This window comes from Mesocricetus auratus, unplaced genomic scaffold (assembly GCF_017639785.1).
Source record: "Mesocricetus auratus isolate SY011 unplaced genomic scaffold, BCM_Maur_2.0 Super-Scaffold_2245, whole genome shotgun sequence".
NCBI classification, from domain to species: domain Eukaryota; kingdom Metazoa; phylum Chordata; class Mammalia; order Rodentia; family Cricetidae; genus Mesocricetus; species Mesocricetus auratus.
In genome coordinates, this window is record NW_024429180.1 from 44,445,782 (window position 1) to 44,467,823 (window position 22,042).

Below are 22,042 nucleotides of genomic sequence, written 5' to 3' on the forward strand. Positions count from 1 at the left end.
AGTGGCTTGATCTCCTGCTGATAGTTCCCTTTACTGTGCAAAAGCTTTGTTGTTTTATGTAATCCATTTGCAAATGTTTGTGCCATTAGAGTCCTAATTAAAAATTTCTTGTGTATGCTTATTCATCTAAATGTTTTCCTCTAGTAGTATCAGAATTTCTGGTTAGGGTCTTTGATCCTTAGGAAGAGTTTGGTAGTGCCCCTGCTCTTTCTCTCGTGGGAAGGCTTGCAATGCTGTTGATGCTAGATCTTCCTGGCAGAATTTAGCAGTGAATCCATGTGGTCCTGGGCTTTCCTGAGGGGGCAACTCAAGTAGCACTTCAATCTTTTGCTCATCATCTGCCTGTTCAAATAGTTCATTTCCTGGATTTATTTTTGGTAAGTCATTATGAACTTTCTTCTTAGGAAGCCCTTGGCAGTATCATAGAGGGTCTGATAGATGGTGCTACCATTTTGCATTTGATCCTAGGAATGTTTTTACATTTCTCCAAGATTTTTTTCCCCATGACTCACAAGCATTTGTCTGGTTTCTGAATTTCTCTTGATGATTTTTCATTCTATTGCACTGTGGTCTTATAAGATACAAGGAATGATTTCTTTCTTTCCTCATTTATTTCTTCTTTTGTTTTTGTATTTGCTAAGGTTTGCTTTATGGTAAGTTTTAGAGAGTGTTCAATTCTTGTTCTACTGAGTGTGTTCACTATCTGTCGGATGGACACTACTTAATTCCAGTTGATCTATAATATAATTAATATAATTTAGCTCTGAAGTTTCTTTACCAGTTTTATATTGGAGAACCCCATCTGAATCTGAGAATGCCATATCAACGTCTATCATCATTATTGTGTCAGAATCTGTGTGACGTGCTATGCCTTTCAGTGTTTGTCTTATGAAATGTGTAGTCCTGATACTCACCAAATAATATTTCCAGTTGTTATATCTCCCTGAGGAGCTGTTCCTTTGTTAATATGTGGTGGTCCTTTTATCTCTTCAAGCCAGTTTTGATCTGAAATCTACCTTATCAGGTACAAAAATTGCTACATAGCATGTACACAATTTCTATTTGCTTGGTATGTTGATTTTCACCTTTTGACTCTGTTTTTGTTTTGTGAATTTTGTTTTTTCTGGTTAAGTGTGTTTGTTGGAGACAATAAATGGACCTTGTTTTATTAATTCCATCAGTTATTCCTTTTTTATTGTTTAATTGAGATCAATTGCACCTGAGGTTATTTCCTATGACTTTATTGGTTGATTTTCTGGTTGGTTAGACTATTGGTATTTTTGGTCTTCCTTCTCTGTTAGTATTAGGGATTTTCTGGTTTGCTGTGTTGTACCTGATTACTTCCTTTCAACTCTTTTTGATCACTCATGGAATATATTCTCTCCTGTTTTCTATGGAAAAGACTTTGTTTTTCCTATGTATATAGTATTCCTTTGAGGTTTTCTGTGAGGAACTTCTTTCCTCTCAGCTTTTAGTCTTTGCTTGATGGTTATGATATTATGATATGTTGTGGAGAATTTCTCTGGTCACATCTGTTTGGGTTTTAATGGCCTTTTGTGTTTATATGTTGGTTTCTTATTCTAAGATTAGAGAAATTTCTTCTCTAAGTTAATTGAATATATTATCTATGACTCTTAATTTTATTTCAGCTCCCACTTCATAGGTCCTTAGAGTTCTGTCTTTTGAATGTGTCCCTTGAATGTATCCCAGACTTTTTGGAATTATTGGTTGTTTGTTTTTGTTTTTATCATTACACGTGTCTGAATGTAGTATTGTCTCAGCTTAGTCCTCCCTCCCTGAATTTCATTCTCCTCATTGCTCTTGTCTGTGAGTGATGCTTTCTGACATGATGTTGACTTGATTGCGTGCTTCTTTCCGTCCCAGAAATTCTAATGGTTTCCTCTCTGGTGTTTTAGCATCCTTGCTGAATCTCTCCTCTGTGTTTTCAAGTTCCTTTCAGAGATAAAATATTTCTACAACTAAAATACAGTTTTTCAAAGAGATGAGTAGTGCTGAATGTGGAAGGGTTGTCTTTACTTGGAGGTCAGCAGAAAGAAGACATTACAAAGAAAAATGACAGCTTATATGGGCCCAGAACATGCACAGATCTTTAAATCGTGTTTTTTAATTTATATGTATGCATATATCTCATTGTGTCTGTGTGCACAAGTGCATGCAGGTGCCTGCAGAGGACAGAAGAAGGCGCCATCCCCTGAAGCTGGGGTTCCAGAGTTACAGGGTAGCTGTGAGTGCTGGGAACCCAGCTCCAGTGGTCTGCAGAAGCAGCCAGCACTCTTCAACATCTCTCTGGCCCCATGCACAGACATTTGACAAAGTGCAGTCATAGCAGGGAGAGAGACCATCATGAACCAGGAAATGAAACTGAAAGTTTAGAACTTACCCAAGGCAGAGAACAGTGAAGCAGGGTAGCACAGAAATAGAACAGTAGGGATCCCAAACCACGTAGGAAATTTGGAGTTCCCTTTGTGGAACATAAGTAGGCATCGCAACAGAGGATTCCCTCGTACCACAGCCTCCTATTTAATGAGGTGGATTCAGGATGGGAGTGACCAAAGAAGTGACCATTACAGGTAATTACTGTAATGAATAGTGTGTGTGTTGGCAGATGTTAGTTTAATCTTTGGTGACTCTCATAGACCTGCATGAACTTTAAATAAAATGTATATTCCTGCACATGTCAAGGAAGGCATTAAATACAGAACATTAAGACAGAGAATTCAAATTCATGAAAATTTTCTTTATGAAAATGCAAAGATAAAAAATATTCTCACACCTTTAGAAATACTGCAATTTTCTAATTCTTCACTGTGTATTTTATTCAAGGCTTATAAATTTAGGCAGCCATACTTTACATTATGTACCATAGCATTCCAAAAACAAATACAATTGTGTTTTATTACCTATGGTTTTGGACTCATTGTGTATTTAATTTTTAATTTTATTGCTGTACATTAAAAAAATTTTTAGCAGTACCAAAATTTTCATTTTCATGACCCCTCCACATAAAGTTGTTGAGCTTTACAAAACAAATGAAAGTGTTTTACCACTAGGAGGCAGTATTCAAGGTTTTACAAATAGTTCTGGTGTTTCTCAGCATAAAGGTAAACAAGTGTTAGTCTCTGTTATGTCCTTGTGCAAAAAGGGAGGGTATTTAAAAATGAACGAAAAGATTCCTTTAGGCACATTATATTGTAGTTCAAATAGAATCATTCAGGGACTCCCAACCACTTCAGTCTCCTACAGAAGGGATAGTATTTGCTTTTCTGTAAGCAAATCTGTGTGTGTGTGTGTGTGTGTGTGTGTGTGTGTGTGTGTGTGTTGTGTTGTGTAGCAGAAGGAAACTCAGGGACGTTTAAACTGTATCACATGATGAAAATGTAAATACCCACTGATTGAAAAGTTGTGATGAAAGAACAGTGACATATAAGCTATACCATATTATATCTCATAGTGGGATTTGAAATTGGGTTTCATTTGATTGTCCTAAATATATGCTAATGATGTATCCAACATCTTAGCTATTGGAAAAGCTTTTAGAAAAGCCCACCAATATATGGAAGTACAACACGTTAAAGAATCATTGTGTAGATACCAGTCTGCTGGTGTGTATATACAAGTTGAATGCAAAGCAGAAATACATACGTGGCCAGGTATGGCATTTGGCCTCTTTAAATAATGCAAATTCACAGACACAAACACTGGATACACTGTAACTTAGAAGTTTTTAGAGAGGTAATTACTGTAATGAATAGTGTGTGTTGGCAGATGTACTTTTGGGAACTCTGGGCTATGGTGCATGCATTTACATTACATTTTTTAAAGTTTACTTGTGATGTCAAGGCTGAGGCAGCTTCTGTTGGCCATGCACTATTCTGTGAGTCAAGCCATTGCCTAATGAAGAAGAAACAGAACAGTTACATTTATTTTGAACACAAAGGTTGCATGTCAATTGTGTTGAGAGAAACTTTCCATACTTATATTTTCTTTGCAGAGAAAAGAAATTCTTATGTCACACTCCCTGTGCATTTGGTCCAAATATCTGAGGTGACTTATATCCCTCTGTGTCTGAAGCCAACTTTGTTGGTTTATTTAATTCTAAAAAGGATATAGTATGAAGATTTTCTAGTAAGTCATTTTGGATTTCCAGAAAATTCTGTAGTTCAAAATATCACATTCCTCCCTTGGCTCATCCCCATGAGAAACCTTGGTAGAAAATGGATTTTTGATGGCAGTAATTAAATGGCTTTATTTTCCTGTAGGTATGTGTGTATTATTTGTTCATGTATATTTAGATGCATGTGCATAGGAAGCCAGTGGTCAGTGTCAGTACCTTCCTCAATTGCTGTCCAACTTTTTGGGTTGTGTCAGGGTCTCTAACAGAAGCCATGGTTTACTGCTTCTGGCTGGCAGCCTCCTGTCTCTGCCTCTGGGTGCTGGGATTACAAACGCTTTCCACTGTGCCTGGCTTTGGCTTTACATGGGGCAGAGGATCAAACTTATGCTTGCACAGCAAATACTGTACTGGCTAACCCTTTTCTCCAGCCCCAACAACTGAGTTCTTAATAGCCCTTATTTCTGAAAACTTGTATCTTTACATTGCACATTTCATGTTTCACAATGCTTTGCTCTTCTGTTACCTTTTAAAATCGCATGCCTTAAAGTTGTATTTTCTTATGCTCATATTACCTTCATTTTTATACTTGATATCACCTAGTCATAAAGTGGTCATTTAATCATTTTCTGTTTTTAAATTCATGTATAGATTTGGTTATAGAGCTTGTAGGACGTACCCTGTGACAACTCAAAATAATCTCCAAATTTAACTCATCATCTCCAGACCCCTGCTTCCCTCTGGTGTTCTATGTCATCAATTAAAGTGTCATTCATACGGTTCCCCATCTGAAGCTGTGCAATGTTTCTGAGTATTTCCCTTTCCTTTCCCTCTCTTTCCACATGGCTCTGTCCCAAATGCCACAGACATTCAGGTTACCATGTCTTACCTATGTCATTAGTCATTTTCTTATCAAACCCCATCTTGTTGTAACTATTGATTGTTTACAGATGCCAATCTGCTTGCTTTACATTCCTCAACATCATTTTATGACTTCCCACTCTCTCCAAAATTAAGACATACTCGCTGGAGTTTGTAAGTGTTGGGATGACCTCACTCCTGCCTACTTCCTTAATTTCATCCACTCCCCACCTCCAACCATCCTGTGCTTTTTCATTTCCTAAGTACAGTAAGCTGGGCCAAAATAGACTATTTGAATTATATTCAAAGATGACTACAGATGGGCATAGTGAATGCATCCCCCTTTAATCCCAGCACTTAAGAGGCAGAGACAGACAGATCTCTGAGTTCAAGACTAGCCTGATCTACAGAACGAATTTCAGGACATCCAGGGCTCTACAGGGAAATACTGTCTCAACAAAACAAAGAAGAAAGCAAACTGACTAGAGGTCAGATTTCGTTCAAGGTCACTGTCACTTAGGCTTTCAACTAAATCAGCAAAGAACACGTTGCAAGTATCTAAGTGAATGGATGTGTCATAGTAGTTTTTCATGGAGATAGGTCATAAATGGAAGTTGAGTAGCTTATGTTCTTTTAGACTTTAAAGCTTGGGAGAGGGAGAGAAAGAGGAAGAGAGGATAGGGAGAGAGAGAGAAGGAAAGATTGAATTTCCAGGAGTTCTCACCATTATTTTCAAAGTCATGTTTTCTTCTGATTTCTGTCTTTGTAGCTATATTGGGACTCTAGACATAAAGGTTTTTAACCTCACTTTTCTTGAATAAATCTTAACCATCTTTCAAAGGTCAGATACTCAGATAAGAGGTTACCTCTTACAGAACATTTTCCTTGGTGGTTCTCCTCATTATTATCTAGTTTGAACATACTTTTATGATGGGTCAGACAGGGTTTTGTCGTTATTTTCTTGTAGTGTGAAGCTCAAACACAGGGTCTTGCACATATTAGGTAAGCACTTTGCATTGAGCTCCTATGCCTCTGGCTCTTCTGATCACTGTAGTCCCTAAATGCTGGTGTGTTTCTCAGCTTACTACTGAATATGAATCAAAGCAAAGACCATGCCTAATTCATTTTCATATTTTATTACCTAGCAGAGATAATGCAATGTTTCCTGTTTCCATGGGAGGAAAAAGAGGAAGAAGGGAAAGGAATCCTTTAATGATATAAACAAAAGTCTAGAATCCTGTAGATAAGGAATCATTTTAGAATATATATATATATATAATTTTAATAAAAATATATATTCAATGTTTACTTGAACATTTAAATAATAATCACATATTAAAATCACTTTAAAGAAAGAATACATTATGAACCTGTTTTTTAAGGCAGTCGGTCATGTTTACTCATAATCTTCATTCCAATTTGAATAGCAATATACATTTTAAAATACTGGTTTACTATATATGCCTTTTTAGAAACCATGTATGCAGGGCTGGAGAGATGGCTTGGAGGTTAAGAGCACGGACAGTTCTTCCAGGGGTCCTGAGTTCAATTTCCAGCAACCACATGGTATCTCACAACCATCTACAATTCAATCTGGTGCCCTCTTGTGGTCTGTGGGCTGAACACTATATGTAATAAATATACAAATCTTAAAAAACAAAGAAACCATGCATGTTAGAAAGACATGCTTATTTTACAAACTAAGTCTTTCCAGTTCTATAATAATTGTAATTTTAGTATTACACTAAACTCTGTCATTGGAACCTATTTATATTATTTTAATAAAATGAATGTCATCTATTGAATCTTTATGACAATGGCCTAAGACAGAAGATTAAACATATGGAACTCTTACATAAAAATTCCGAATTTGCAATGTTTTCTGTTGGTATTCAATAGTAAAGAGTAAGAGAATTTCTTAATTTGAATACTAGTTTGAGAGCTGTTCTCAACTTCCACTGCACAAGTTTTAAAATTCCTGATGTCTAAGCCACTCCCTAGACCAAATAAAGCAGGATCTGAGCTTGTAGCAAGAGATCTAACTAAGCACCTGTGGTGCTGACCACGCAAATGGGCGTGGTCACGGAGCCTACAGGAGGGGAGAATTTAGGTTGGAGCTGGGAGGCGCGCTCTCTCTGACTGCTGGCCAGATCTTGGGAAGACAGCCTGGAAGGATCCTTGGAGCTGGAACCTGAGGCACCCGCCCACCTCTTACGTAAGTGTTATCGCTCATAAACCTTTTACCCTGTACTGGGTCTAGCGAATCTTGATTCCCATGCACGACATGAGCTAGGACAAACAACAGTAAGTAGTCTTTAAAGCTTTCTGGAAGAGTCCAATATGTAACCAATTTTAGATGCAATTGGGCATTTTAAGAGTTATTAAAGGTGTTATGTTTGTAGACCATAGCCAATTTTAGGACCACTATTTAGCAGGTACTTTTATAGTAGCATCAGGATTTAGGTGAAATTAGTATCCCGAAGCAAGAATATTTGCAAAGGAGATGTATGTAAGGCATTTGGCCACAGTTTTTAAAATCTATTAGCAGATTCTACCATTTCCAGTTTTTAATGCCTATGGGCAGTAGGCATACAAATGACACGCGGACATCCTGCAGGAAAACCACCCTTGTATGTAATAAATTAGAACAAATATTTCATGTAAGATGTTTACGTAGTTCCTAAAATAAAGACAATGAGGACTCACGCCTCACACTTTTCTGCTAGAACTACTAAACAATGACCATTCTGAAGACACGCTCGCCCTGACACTTATTATTGTAGTAAATGGATCTAGCTGGAACAACAGCTCTAGTGGGAAACTAGGCCCAGGGAGATGAGTCAGTTGGCATAGTGCTTGCCACATGAGTGCAGGGACCTGAGTCTGAGCTCCAGAATCTATGCTAAAAACAAAGCTTCCCGGTGTGGTAGGAATAGGTGTACAATCCCAGGACTGAGGAAGTGGAGCCAGGTAGATAGTGGGGTTCATGCTCCTACACACGTGCACGCGTGTACACACACACACACACTCACGCGCGCGCACACACACACACACACACACACACGAACACATATGTACACATACCTCATGGAGCTCCCATTCTCTGGCACATGAAGAGAGTTCAGTGTGTAGCCTAATGGCAGACAGTTTAAGATAAAAGTCAGCGATTTGGAGTGAGAACTCATGGAACTGCCATGGAACTCCAAGGAAAGCCTCATAAAAGTATCTCTCTAGAGTAATGAAAGTAATATAGTCCCTCTTCTCTGAAGTGAGAACATCCCATCCCTGGGTTATTATATTCCATTTGAGAAAGTAAACCCTAAACAAGTCAAAAGAGAATAGGCATTGATAATAGTGACGGACCCAGAGTCACTTAGAACCAGCAAATAACAGTCTTAGAAATGATAAAGACTTCTGTGGCCGTGGACTAGAAAACCCACTAAGCCAACTGTTGGAAATCAGCAGACCACTGTTCTGCTTAAACATCCCAGCATACTTTCCATCTGTAGACCAAGCATGCAAAGTCCTTCCTGCTGTTCATCCAAGTCGCTTTCCAGGGCTGTGTGTGCAGCAAGTCACCTTAATGGACACTGCAAGACTAAGGCAGACAGCCAGCTTGCTTGCCATTTGCTTCAAGAACGCTAGATTCAGCATTCCCAATCCAGGACACAAACCTACCGCAGGATACACTTGGGTCTTTCTATGGTGCCTCTGTATGACTTGGGGGGCAAGGGGGACCATGTGATGCTCACACTGGCTGCTAACAGTGGGCAATGAAGTCCCTTGTCTTAATCCCAGGCACCTCATGCCTCCTACCGATATCCATAAAGTAGTAAACAGGCTCACATATTAACCCGTAGGTAGAGTGTGATCAGGAAATACAAGACTCAGGAAGGGATCACAGTGGTTCACAGGTTCCCTATCTAGAGGTGTTCAGAGTGGACAGGTTGACCTTACCGTGGAGAAGCTGTGTAACAGCTGCAAGACATCCTCTTCTGATGTTCTTGGACCTTCAGTACCATTCAGATCAAACATACTCCATTTATTCTATTTTAGAGAATCCAGTAAATAGGTTTCAGCCTCTCTAGAGACTTAGGATGTTACCTCAAAAAGAGAATACTGCTGTACCCCTCCAAGTCAAACAGCTAGGAAATTCCTGTGTCAGCCTGGCTTCAACACTCATTCAAATGACCTAACTTCTCCCCAGTGTCTCTGTATATCCCCACACAGAATCTTTCCTTGCTTTAGATGAAGTGAAATTCAAATTATTATGTCAAGAATGTAATCCATCTTTAATATCATGCCAGAGCTCATAGCACCTTGGGGAGTGAAGATTTGAGTCTCTAATGCTTGCCTTGACAACTTGCCTTCTGACTTATGGCAAGTGAAGTGCCTTTGATTTGTTATTAGACAGTCGTGTCCGTGAGTCTCATGTGTGCTAAGGAAATTTTAATATCTAATAGAGTGCTAAGCACACATCTCACTTATTTTTCTCTCCTTGTTAAAAGACCCTGACTAAGTTGATTCAGCTACTTTAAGAATAAATAGAGCAAAACTTACCCTGAAATTCTGAGTGAGTGATGTAAGTCAGATTGTGATTACAAAGAGTAGACAGTCTCCACTGAACACAAACAAAGCTTTACCACAAGCATCCTGGGCAGACCCTCTGTCTTTGTTTCGCCTTTGCCATTCTTGGTGCATCGTGCATTTCAGCCACTGGGTGGCAGTATGTACTCAAGAATGCTGTTTGCTGCATGGCTTTAACAGACTTCAAGATGTCATTTTTTTGATCTTGTAAAATAACCATTATATCAAATATTAAGAAATATAAGTATTTTCTTCATGCAAGATTCCTCCTATATGTGACTAAATGAACTTACTTGTTTAAAGAAAAGCTTTAATTTGGATCTTACGGCTTCAGAGGGTGAGTTCATGAAGGAAGTCCGGCAGCAGGCAGGCATGGCGCTGGAGCATTAGCTGAGAACACCACGAGGCAGAGGGAACTAAGTGGGATTGGTGCGGGCTTTGACACAAGCCTTTCATCAAGAGCATATACCTCAATCCCTCCCAAACAGTTCCACCTATTGGGGGGCTACACTTTCAAGTGCATGTGCCTGTTGGGGGGCATACCCATGCAAACCAACACAGTAAGGGAAAACTTCGTGATGATATTCCATTTGGTTTTTACCAGACATGTTGGTGCTTAGCTAAATTTGTCGTCCTCTTCTCTAAGAAGCTTCTGTTGCAGACCCAGTGGTGTCTACATAAAATTGCTGCAATTTGCCAGGCATCTTCTCCAACCCATGTGGGTAATTTTCTGATACTGGGTGCTTACATAGTTCAAAATAATACTGCTAAGAATTTACTGCCAATTAAAATATAAAATTTATGTTCCCTTCTTTCATTGAAAATAGTTTTTTTTTCAGACAAATATATTCAGGTTATGGTTCTCCTCCAGGATTCTCCCCTCCCTCCCATCAAAATCTATACTTTCTGTCTCTCCTTAGAAAACAAACAGGGACCCGAAGAATAATAATAAAATAAGATAAGATAAAACAAAAACCAGAATAGGACTAAACAAACAAGCAGAAGAAAAAGAGCCAAAGAAAAAACATGAGAGGCACATTTGGATGCAGAGACATGCATGTCTCTGATGATGGCTGAGCAAACACTGGTTTATGAGTATAGCAGAATGTCATCATGGGTCATTTTTATGTTCCCTTAGCGGAACAGTAGTATTTGGTTTTCCCGTAGGTCCCTGGCATATCTAGTTTCCAGCTCTGGGCCTCTTGAGCAGTGTGAGGCATGGGTTCCATCTCATGGACTGGATCTTAAGACAACATCGGATATTAGTTTGTTACTCCCACACTTTCTAGCATGAGTGCATGAGCATATTTGGTAGGCAAGTCACCCCTGCAGATCAAAGACTTTGTATCTGGACTGCTGTTTACCTCTCTCTTTTGATGCCGTGCGGAGTACCTTCCAGTATCAGGAACATTAGCCCAGAGAGGTGAAGGCTGTAAATAGGCACCGGCTCCAACTGTCTGTGTTCAATAAGTTGTACTAATACTGTCTTCAGTAATGGCCTTACCATCAATTTGTGGAGAGCAACCAATAGCCTTCCAGGTTACTTGGGGGTTCCCATGTGGCCCCTTTGGCCAACAACTCAGTTATATGCAACACGTTCCCAGCACTGGAAGCTTCATTTGGTGTTGAGACATGTCCAGTTGGGAGTCTTCTCCCCACTCTTATTTGGCAATTTCGTTTAGATTGCCTATATGTGTATATATTTTGGGAGGCTTCTATTGTATTTGTTTTGCATGCAACCCCTCAAATGGCTCTTAGTTTTACCTGTCTCTCCCCATATTCCCTCCCGCAACCTCCCCATTTGATCATCCTGTTCCTGCCCCCCTCCCTTGTCCATTCATAACCATCTATTCTATTGCCTCTTCCTAGGGAGAGCCACACCCCTCACTCCCTTACTTTATACCCACCCTCTGTGGTTATATGGGTTGTAGCTTGCTTACCAAAGACTTCCCAGCTAACATCCACATATTAGCAAATACATACCATATTTGTTTTTGGGGGTCTGGGTCACCTCATCCAAGATGGTTTTTCCCCCATAGCTCCAACTATTTACCTGCATATTTTATAATTTCATTTTTAATGTCTGAATAATATTCTACTGTATAAAATATACTATATTTTCTTTACCTATTCATCCATTGACAGACATCTAGGCTGTTTCAAATTTTTGGCTATTATGAATAGAACAGCAATGAACAAGGTTGAACGAATGGACTATAGAGACTTTTTAGTAGGTTAGTATTTCTGCCTGCCATTTATTTTTGACACATTCTCTCTTTTACTTACATGTTCACACACTCAAACTTTGCAGAATGCCTTTCCTTGATATGGTCTAATTGCTCACCATTTTCTGGTGTCCCACACATCATTTCTACAGCACACCACCTTTCCTTGTCCTCTTGACCACTTTCCGACCCCAGTGCTCTTATTCCGGTGCCTGTTGCCTGGCGATGGATTTTCTCCTTCAGTATGAGTGTCATGCTGTAGCCACAGTGATGCCAGGAGCTAGGCCACTAACATTCAGCACAGTACGGTGCACTCCCTGAGACTTAGTGCTATATCCTACACAGGCAGAGTGGATGATGGATGTTCATACACTTAAGATAATTCTGTCCCCAAAGCAGAATAAGTCCAAGTATTTTGTTCCGTGTAGGATTTCTCTTCAGTTAAGACAGTGGTTTCTCAACAGTTCCTCATGTTGTGGTGACCCTCAGCCATAAAATTATTTAGTTGCCTCTTAATAGCTGTAATTTCTACTGTTATGAATTGTAATATAAATACCCGATATGCAGGATATCTGATATGTAACCTCCAAAGGGGTCATGACCCACAGGTTGAGAATCACTGACTTAAGAGAAGAGGAACTTCCGAGGAAACACAGATCAAGTGTGATTATAACTATGACCCCCTCCCAAGCCCATATCTCAAAATACTACAAACATAGTATTATGAAACCTCATATTTTCCACTTTTGGTTGTTTGTGGATTTTTCCTATGTTTTATTTAATAAAAATAGTTTACTCTTAAATCATGTTTTATCTTTCTCATTTCTCAAATGAAATTTTCCTGTTTCTTCTGTATGTTTTGCTATCTAATTTCCCAAGAGTCATTTAATAATATTTTGACATTTCCTTGGATCACCACATGGTACTGGTTACTGCTGATTATAATGGGAGATTTGGTTCATTTTCTTGAAACTTTATTTTATAATAGCTTTCATTTTTATGGAAAATTGCAAAAATAATAAAGCCCTACTAATCCCATTTCTAATGTCTCCTAGCATCTTAAATTAGTTTGGTTTATTTGTTGAAATTAATGAACTGGTATCAATACACTATTACCAAATAAAATCCATACATGTTCAAATTATACTTCTTTTCACCTCATGTCTTTTATTCATGGTCTAATACCTCAGCCTCTTCTTTGGGGATCCCATCCAGGATCTCTCATGGCATCTAATCAGTGTCTCCTTGGGCTCTTGGTCATGGCAGTTTGATGACTTCCATTATTTTACATGGTCACAGTGGCATTGAACTGTGTGAGTCAGACATTTTGTTGAGTGTCTCCCAATTTGGGTTTGTCTCCTCTTTCTTCATGATTTACCTCAGTGAGGGGTGTGGTATCTGCATAAATGATGTGAAATCCTTCTATCTGGAAAATGTATTATTTATTTCACTGTCTATAGAGTATGATCTCATGGGTATGTATTTCACCTTTTTTGGATTATAAACCAATACTGCTTTTTTTTTGTCATTCCAGTGGGCTGTTTGGAGCTTCTACAGATGGGTTCCCAGGCATCTTTGATATAACCCATTTATATTCCTTCTGAACTACGGAGCTATGATTCATTTTATTATACTCCCTGCCTTATTACTAGACTTGCCTGGTACTTGTTAAGATATCATCAAAGTTCAATGTTAAAAAATATTGAGTGTCTATTGAATGTAGGGTCTTGGATTAGAAATATTTTTTAAAACTTTTATGGCACTTCTGCTCCTGATTTAGGAACCATTGTGTCCTTTTTAGTGAGAGTCATCTCAATGTGACAGAAAGAATTCACACACAATGAAATACAACACAGGGGTGCAGCTTGGATGCTTTATTATTCAATGGCTCTGTTCATAACCAGAGAATCCACCTTTATTCTCTGTACTTTTAAGTATTAATAACAAAAGTATTTTGGGAGTTGGGAGGAAGCTACCAACCCTGGGTCCAGTTCCACTACTTAGTTTGACCACTGAAATGACAAAATAACATATATTACTTTTTTTAAAGACATCTTTTAGATACTTGATGCTTTTTTGGAAATGGATGCCATTGAGGACCTGGGTGCCTCTAAAATGAACACAGAGACTGAACCTCTTGATTGGGATGATGTTGGGTTTGCTGGGTTGGATGACTATGAGGCATGTTTAGTAGTTGAATGAAACACAGGGTAGACTACCACCAGGTGGCAGAAGATCTCAGATTGGCAAGGACACTCCTAAGTAACTTGCAGGTAATTATTCAGCTTTTCCTCTTAGTCATGGCTTCAAGTTCAGATGACAAGAACAGGTCTGAATGTACGATTGAGGCTTATAATTTTCTATCAAGACACCACCAATCTTTCAGCTCCTCAAGCAGAAGTCTTTGAGTTATTTTTGTTACATTTGATCTTTTATTTATTGAGAACAACTGCCTGTTCTGACCGGCTCCTTCCTGCTCCTTTGGCCCTTGCACAAAAGCCTCTGATTTAGAAATAGCAGGGTGGGGGTGGGGGGTTACACTGAATACAGGTTCACCATGTCTGAGCCATTGTTTGTGCTTTCTTCCCCTGAATCCCCTCTTGTAAACTTCTCATCTCACCCATGATCAGCAAACAGGAGCTATTCTTAGCTATCTCTATCTCTTCCCTCAGAATAAAAAGCCATGTCACAAAACGGGGATCTGATCTATCAGCGGCAATGGTGAGGCGGAGTGACTCATGTGCTTCTTACAGGGGGAGTCAAGAAAACACTGGTCCCTAAGTTGAGTCTGACAGTAAGTCAAGTAATTGGAATGATCATAGAGTTGGGTTGTCCTACAGAGAGAGGTAAAGTGTCAGGATGCTTGAAAACCTGGCACTGTTAAATAAGTAGAAAGCATGTTGTATATAGAACAGTGGCTAGAGATGATATTAAAAATAAAGGCAAGGGACCATATTATGAGGGTGACTGAATGACATGAAAAAGTCAGGACTTTATCTTTGGGACATTGTTGTAAGACTTAGAACAACAAGAAGAATAGAATTATGTTTTAGAAAACTTCTCCCTGGGGGATGGAGAGATAACTCAGGGTTAAGAGCACGGGCTGATCTTCCGAAGACCGAGGTCCTGAGTTTAATTCCCAGCAACCACATGGTGGCTCACAACCATCTGTAATGAGATCTGGTGCCCTCTTCTGGCCTGCAGGCACACATGCAGACCGGACATTATATAAATAATAAATAGGTCTTTAAAAAAAAGAAAGAAAAAAGAAAACTTCTTCCTGATTTTATAAAGCATCCATGGGAGAGAAGTAATAGCCACCATATGACAGTTTCTGAGAAGTTAAACGATGGGTAAAAAGGCCAGCATTAGGAAATGCACAGTAGGAGATGCCTCCATGTGACCAACTTTGACCCAGCTTTACAAAGTCTTTCCTTTTGAGACAGGGTCCAGAGCAACCTTTATGTGCCTGGCTTTGGATCATAAGTAGCTTTGAACTTGTGACCCTCCAGCTCCAGCCTTCAGTTGCTGGGGTTAGAGGTGTGTAGTACTGTGGCTGGCCAGCCTTGGGCCAGTCAACCTCCGGGGTCAGCCACAAAAATGAGTGTTCACTTGACAGTTGCGTCACTCTTATTCCTGTCCTCCTGTACCCCCTGCATTCAGGATCCACTTGGTGGTGGTTTTTAAAAGGTGTCATGGAAGTTTCTAGATGTATGTGTTCCAGATTCTGTCTGTCTCATCTTTTCCTCACGATGTGCGATCTGCATCTCATTCTCAGTTTTATCTTTTCTGGCCATATCCTAAAAACTTTTGGTAAATTTTACTGCCTCCTGATCTCCCTAGCTTCCATTTTGGTCACACCCCATTTTCCTGTGAGGTCCTCATAAACTTTTTTGAGGCAACATAATAACATTCCCATTAGAATTAACTGTATAGGACAAGATATTCCTATAACATATAGATTAAATAAACTCTGGACATTCAGAATCCATAATGCAATCAGGATGTACAATAATGCTTCCAGCAAATAAGCATTCAGTAAATCTTTCAGAATGAGTGAATTTTACAGAATAAACTGTAAATAATGACAACTGTAGCAGGTTTTGTTTTTGAGGTTTTGTGTGTGTGTGTGTGTGTGTGTGTGTGTGTGTGTGTGTGTGTGTGTGTGTGTGTGTGTGTGTGTAAGAAATACAGGGGGAGAGGCTGTCTGAGGAGAAGGCAGTCTGCTAGGCCCTTGGCTTCTGTAGGTAATTTCCCTGCTGCTCCTTTAGTCAAAACAAATTCTGGCTTCCCGGAGCTCTGAGGTAAGCTGAGGGTCAGGGAGTTGGATGATCCAACCCCCACTTCTCTCAGAGGCCCTGCCTAGGGTTCCTTACTTTGTGCTTTCCAAGTGGCTGGTGTTCACTTCTGCTATTTGTTTACAAGAATTCCAAATGATCTGCAGTTTGTCCTTTACAATTGATGGGAGTTCCCTTGATAATCTGTTTACTCTATTCATGAGCAAATTACCAAGGCCACTGGTACAGACTACAACTTAACTGGCCTTACTGTGACAGTTGATCATAAATTAGCAATGCTTACTTAATGAGATTTTATTATCTATGTAGACATGTGTCTTCATGTTTTATGTATGTAAATTGAGAATCATTGCAATTTAGTACTAGAAGGAAACAAAAACAGTTCTGGAAGGCTGGAGATGTAGCTCAATTGGCAGAGCTTTTGTCTGGCATGCCCAGAGCCCTGGCGTCAATCGCCATCACAATATAAAATGAGCATGATAATACATGCCTGCAATTCCAGGACTGGGGAAATGGAAGCAGGAAGGTCAAAAGTTCAAGGTCAGGCTGGGATCCAAAAGAACAAAACAAAAAATAATTCTGCATGAATCCTATGTTGTACAGGTAAAGCAATGAGAGAATGGCGAATTGTTCTTTTTCTTATAATCAAGAGACTAGCTCTATTTTTAAACACAATTCACACTCTCCATTAGAGATAAGATTTGCTATGGTTCTATGCTCTACTGAACACTCTGACTGTTATATAATATTGCTACACCTCTTAGCTGTGTTTTACCATCTGGAGTCAACAGATACTCTAAACACAGCTATGTTTTATTTATCTTTGCATTCCTCATGGAACCTGCCCCAGCTATAGACACTAGCTGATACTGGATTGGGCATCAAGCTGCAGGCAGCTCTAATCCTGTAACGAAAGGAAGGAAGCAGACATCAGGATACCAAATCTCCACAGACTTAGAAAATGCCCTGTTACAAGACATCTGCAGTATCACTGGTTAGCCTTGTTGAAAGCCCTGTTGTTCCCTCTCTTTACCAGAGAGATATAAAAATGTACCACTGTGCCGAAGTCCTTGTATTCCTTCATTGCCCTAACCCAAGCCACAGCTGCTTGAACTAGGCCGGATTTTCCATTCTCTAATTCGGACACGGGTCGGAGTTGCTGCCCCTGAGTTGCACGCTCATCTTTGTGTTTCTCGGTTCATTCCTGACTCCTAACATTCTGTGACAAATAACTCAGACATCCACTAGCAAAAAACAAACAAACAAACAACAACAACAAAACCCAAAAAACCAAAAACCAAATTTAAAGTAGTCTCTTCCTTGACACTTTTACCTAAGTAAATGGGGATTGAATTGAGAAAGTACTTCAAGATAGAGCACTGTCAAAGAAAACCAAGGCTCTTGGATAGGCAACATGGAAACTAATGGGTGCTGCAGGTCATAATGTCATGAGCGGTGGGGATGGAATGTGATTTGAATTAGCTCAAGAGAGAAGAGAAAAGAATGGAGAGATTAAAGCACATAGTATCTTTGGGATACCCTGCTGCAAAGGTATCAGAAAAGGAACAGCACCTACAGAGGGCCACCAGACCAAGAAAACCTTTTCCTTTCTTTCTTATTTTATTGAGCTTGTACGTGAGGGTGTAGGCAGGTCATGTGTTTGTGTGCATGTGGAGGCCAGAGGTTAAGCATTGTTACTGTTCCTCCAGTGTCATCCACCTTACTTCTTCTGGGACTTGTTGGTGAGGCTGTGCTGTTGGACCATCGAACCTCACGGCTACACTTGTCCTGCCTCTCCTGTCCTTTGATGATAAGTACAAGTCACCAAGCCCAGCTCTGCCACGTGGGTTCCCAGAGGATAGTTCAGGTTGTCAAGCATGCAAGGCAAGCTCTTTACTAATTAAGTATTGCCTCAGCCCCGTGGTTCTCAACCTTCCTGATGCTGTGACCCTTTAACACAGTTCCTCATGTTGTGGTGATCTCCAACCATAAAGTTGTTTGTGTTGCTATTGCATAACTGTAATTTTGTTACTGTTATGATTCATGGTAAATAGCTGTGTTTTCCAGTGGTCTTAGGTGACCCCTGTGAAAGGGTTATTAGACCCCCAAAGGGTTCATGACTCAGGGGTTGAGAAACACTGCCTTAGCCCCAGCTTTGATTTTTCTAGGAAAGGAGAAATCAATATTTTTATACACAGAGAACAAAGATTCGGTGAAGAGGGGAAATTGGCAATGTAAAAAGAGAAGGGGTTGTTTATTGTGTGGAGAACAATAGACATGGATTATATTCACTCCAATAAAAGTACCACAGACTCAAGACATCCAGAAGAAGACAGCTAACAGTAAAGTGACCATTTTGATAACACACATTACATCTCCACTATGCTTTCCTTTCTTGTCATTTTAAAGTGAAATTGTACTGATAATAAGTGTATTATTCCACGGAAGTTTAGACAGTGGTCTTCAGGGAAGTCAATGATATCTTAATGAATTATTTGCAGTTTCTAATCCCAACACAATTTGAAATTCCTAGTCCTCAATGTGTGATAAGTAATCTGTTGCATTATTGTAATTAGACCACCATATAATTTAAAGAATGACAGCTTCCTTTTTTTCTCTGTAGCACTTCTGCTAGACACCAAAAAAAGTAAAGTATGACCCCCTGAGCAGGAAATTAAGCCTGTCCTGTTTGCTCTTTTCTTTACAATACTGCAGTCATGTGTTCCTGGAAATAAATAGAGGTTAAAAACGGATCTAATTCCATATCTACTTTTTGCTTTTTCTGTAGGATGAAAACTACAGAGAGGACAAGTAACAAACAAGATTTTCAAGACTCCTGAAAATCAGTTGTGTTCATCAAGCACCCCTATACATTAAGAATCAATGTGATATTCTTACTGATGTAAAAACAGAGCTTTTCAGATCTAAAGAGAAAGAAAGAAAGACATTAGAGATTTCTCTTTACAGCAATTTATCTTACAAACGACCAAGCTAGGTGCCCAAGTGGTTAAATAACTCTTATACAGATGCAAAGGTGTGCTAGAGAGATGATTCAGTGGTTAAGAGCAGTTGCTGCTCTTGAAGAGGACTGGATTTGGTCCCCAGCACCCACACTATGGCTTGCAGTCATATGTAACTCCAGTTTGAGGGATTGTGATGCCCTCTTTTGGTCACTACATGTACTGCACACATGTGGCACACATGCATCATGCAAGCAAACATATATATATATATAATAAAATAAATAAATCTTTTAAAACATAAAAATAAACATGCAGAGGTGAATTAAAACTATGATGGACAGGGTTTTCAATTAATAAAAAAGGCTAAAATGGTAATATTTACTGTTTCCATATTCTAAGCACTGTGCTGATTACTTTACATTCATAATCTAATTTAAAATTTAGATCCCCTGTGTGATACACAGTGGATCTCACAACCAAAGCCAATAAGATGACTTGTTGAGTTCACCACTTGTCTCTATTTTTCTCTTTGTACAACAAAACGGGTAGGTTCTTTGTCATGCTTAACAATAGAGGTATTATCGTTCTATTTGAAAGCAGTCTTGGTTGTCATCACTGTCATCTAGAAACTTAAAAAAGTAAACATTTTCCACCTCCAGTGGCCTACTGAATCAGAAACTCTTGGGATAGAATTCACAATTTCCATTTTAAATCTCACCCTCTGAGTGATTCTGATAAATGCTGAAGTTTTTGAAGCACTGCTTTAGATAAACATGCTTTTGTAGGTAAAGTAGAAGCTTCTAGACTTTTTACATAGCATTATAATTATAACCCAAGGCAATACTACATCATTTAATATTAATCCTAGGGATCATGGCCACCATCAAATATTTAAAACCTATGTTTGTTTGGAAAGTTGCTTATGGTTTAAATATGTCTTTCAAGAAGTATGTGTTTTAAATTTGATCGCCAACACTCAGTGTTAGGAGATCTGCCTGGTGAAAAATATGTTTAAAACATGTACCCCCATGGATGGATTAACATAGACTGGAAAAGGGCCTTTTAAAGCCTCAAATTAGCTCTACTATTCTCTCACCCTCTCACCTTCTGCTATGGAATGACAGAGATAAATAGGGCCTTGTTTGATGCTGCACCTTGATATTTGACTTCCCAGCCTCTACTACCAAGAGAAATGATTTTATTTTTAAAGTAACTATTCAAACCATGGTATTTTCTTAAGCAGCATGAAATGAACTAATATGCAGTGATTTACCATCATATTTTCATGTAACTCTTCATTGTACTACATTTTAATGAGTGACAATGGTCTATTAAAACTTACTTAGTAGTCACTTCAGTTGAAGATGCTAATTTCTCCCAAAGGGCCTTAATTATTTTAATAACATCTCATAGGACAGCACATTAGTGTGCCATATCTGAAATATCATATTGATAAAACCTACATAGCAAGAAATAATGAATACTCCAAACACTCTAAGACTGTGTGTGTGTAGTACTTGGCATATACAATACATGAAAATGTAGATACCCACTACATCAGAAAGTTCTAGAGTCAACTGTCTACATCAAGTGTTTATCTTCTTCCCAGAGGAAGTTACTGTGCCCCTTATGTCTCTATCACTAAGAAAGAGGAGAAATGTTAAGAGGTATTTTGTTTTTTTTTTAAGGTAACATATTTGCTCGTTTGAAATTTATTTATTGACGATTGCATATATGTACCTAATGAATTTTGATCACATCTATTCTTCTCCTCCTACCCCTACCAACCCTGTACTCTCAGCACCCATCTCAACTTCATGCTTCTTTTTTGCTTTATTTTTAATAACTACCTGACTCCAATTAGTACAACTCATATGTATGTGGTGTAGGGCCATTCACTGGAGCATGGGCAATCTACCAGCGGCTGCACCCCTGAAGAAGATGTGTGCCACTAAACAAACATGCCATGCGCAACAAAGTTAGTGAGAGAGGGGGAGTGAAGGAATGAAAAGCCACATCAGAGTGGGACATGAGAGAGGCAAGCAGACAGACAGAGAGAAAAGAGGAAGAAGAGAGGCAGGAGAGGAGCAAGAGGCAGGAGAGGGAAGAACAGGTAAAGAGAGGACAAAAGAAGCAAAGAGACACAAGAGACAAGAAAGCCAACTGTGCTCTGGCAGACACTTTCACGGGGTGCACATGTCTCATAGCTGACAGTGGAAGGCACCTGGTGACAGGTGATGAAGCAGCTGCTTTGGCGGCAGACGCAGGCTGCTCCTGTGGTGGTGGAAGCTAACACCTATGGCCAACCCAAACACCAGTCCTTGGCCAGGTTTACAGCACCAGATATGAATTTCCTCATTTTCAGTGGCCATAAATCCAGCCTTCAAGCTGTTGGTTACCCCATAACCCCATGTCACCAGCAAACACAGAGAAGATGAGAATGCCATACTCAGAAAAAGTTCCAAGTCACATGGCTAAACATAAATAAGAATTATGGATTAATTTAAATGTAAGAGTTAGCTAGTAACAAGTCTGAGCTATCAGTAGAACATTTATAATTCATATAAGCCTCTATGTGTTTATTTGGGACTGGACAGTCTGGGTAGGAGATGTCTATCTACATGGAATATTTTCTCTGAATTTGTCAAATGCAAATGTACTAGACATTGTTAATGTAATTATTGCCTGTATATATTCGTATATAGTTATTATACTTATTGAATATAGTTTACTATATTAATTAAAGATCTTTACCTTTTTATCTAGACAAAAAGAAGGAAATGTGTGACATTTTCATTGTTTTCTGACAAGTAAAGCTTGCTTGGAGTCAGAGGGTGGAGTCAGTCACTAGCTGACTAGAGAAACTTGAAGGACCATAGAGAGAGAGACAGAAGTGGTAAGGCGGGGCTGAGACAGGATCTTGGCCCTTTAGGACGGAGGAATGGAAGAGGTAGGAAGGGGCTGTACTGTTCCTCT

General features: G+C 39.2%; 1 protein-coding gene across 1 annotated transcript in view; it reads left to right on the plus strand.

Moving 5' to 3' along the window:
• The window catches only part of Lacc1 (laccase domain containing 1), a 46,861-nt gene that overhangs the window by 9,590 nt on the left and 15,229 nt on the right, over positions 1–22,042 (plus strand). The gene's annotated exons all lie outside the window — the stretch shown is intronic.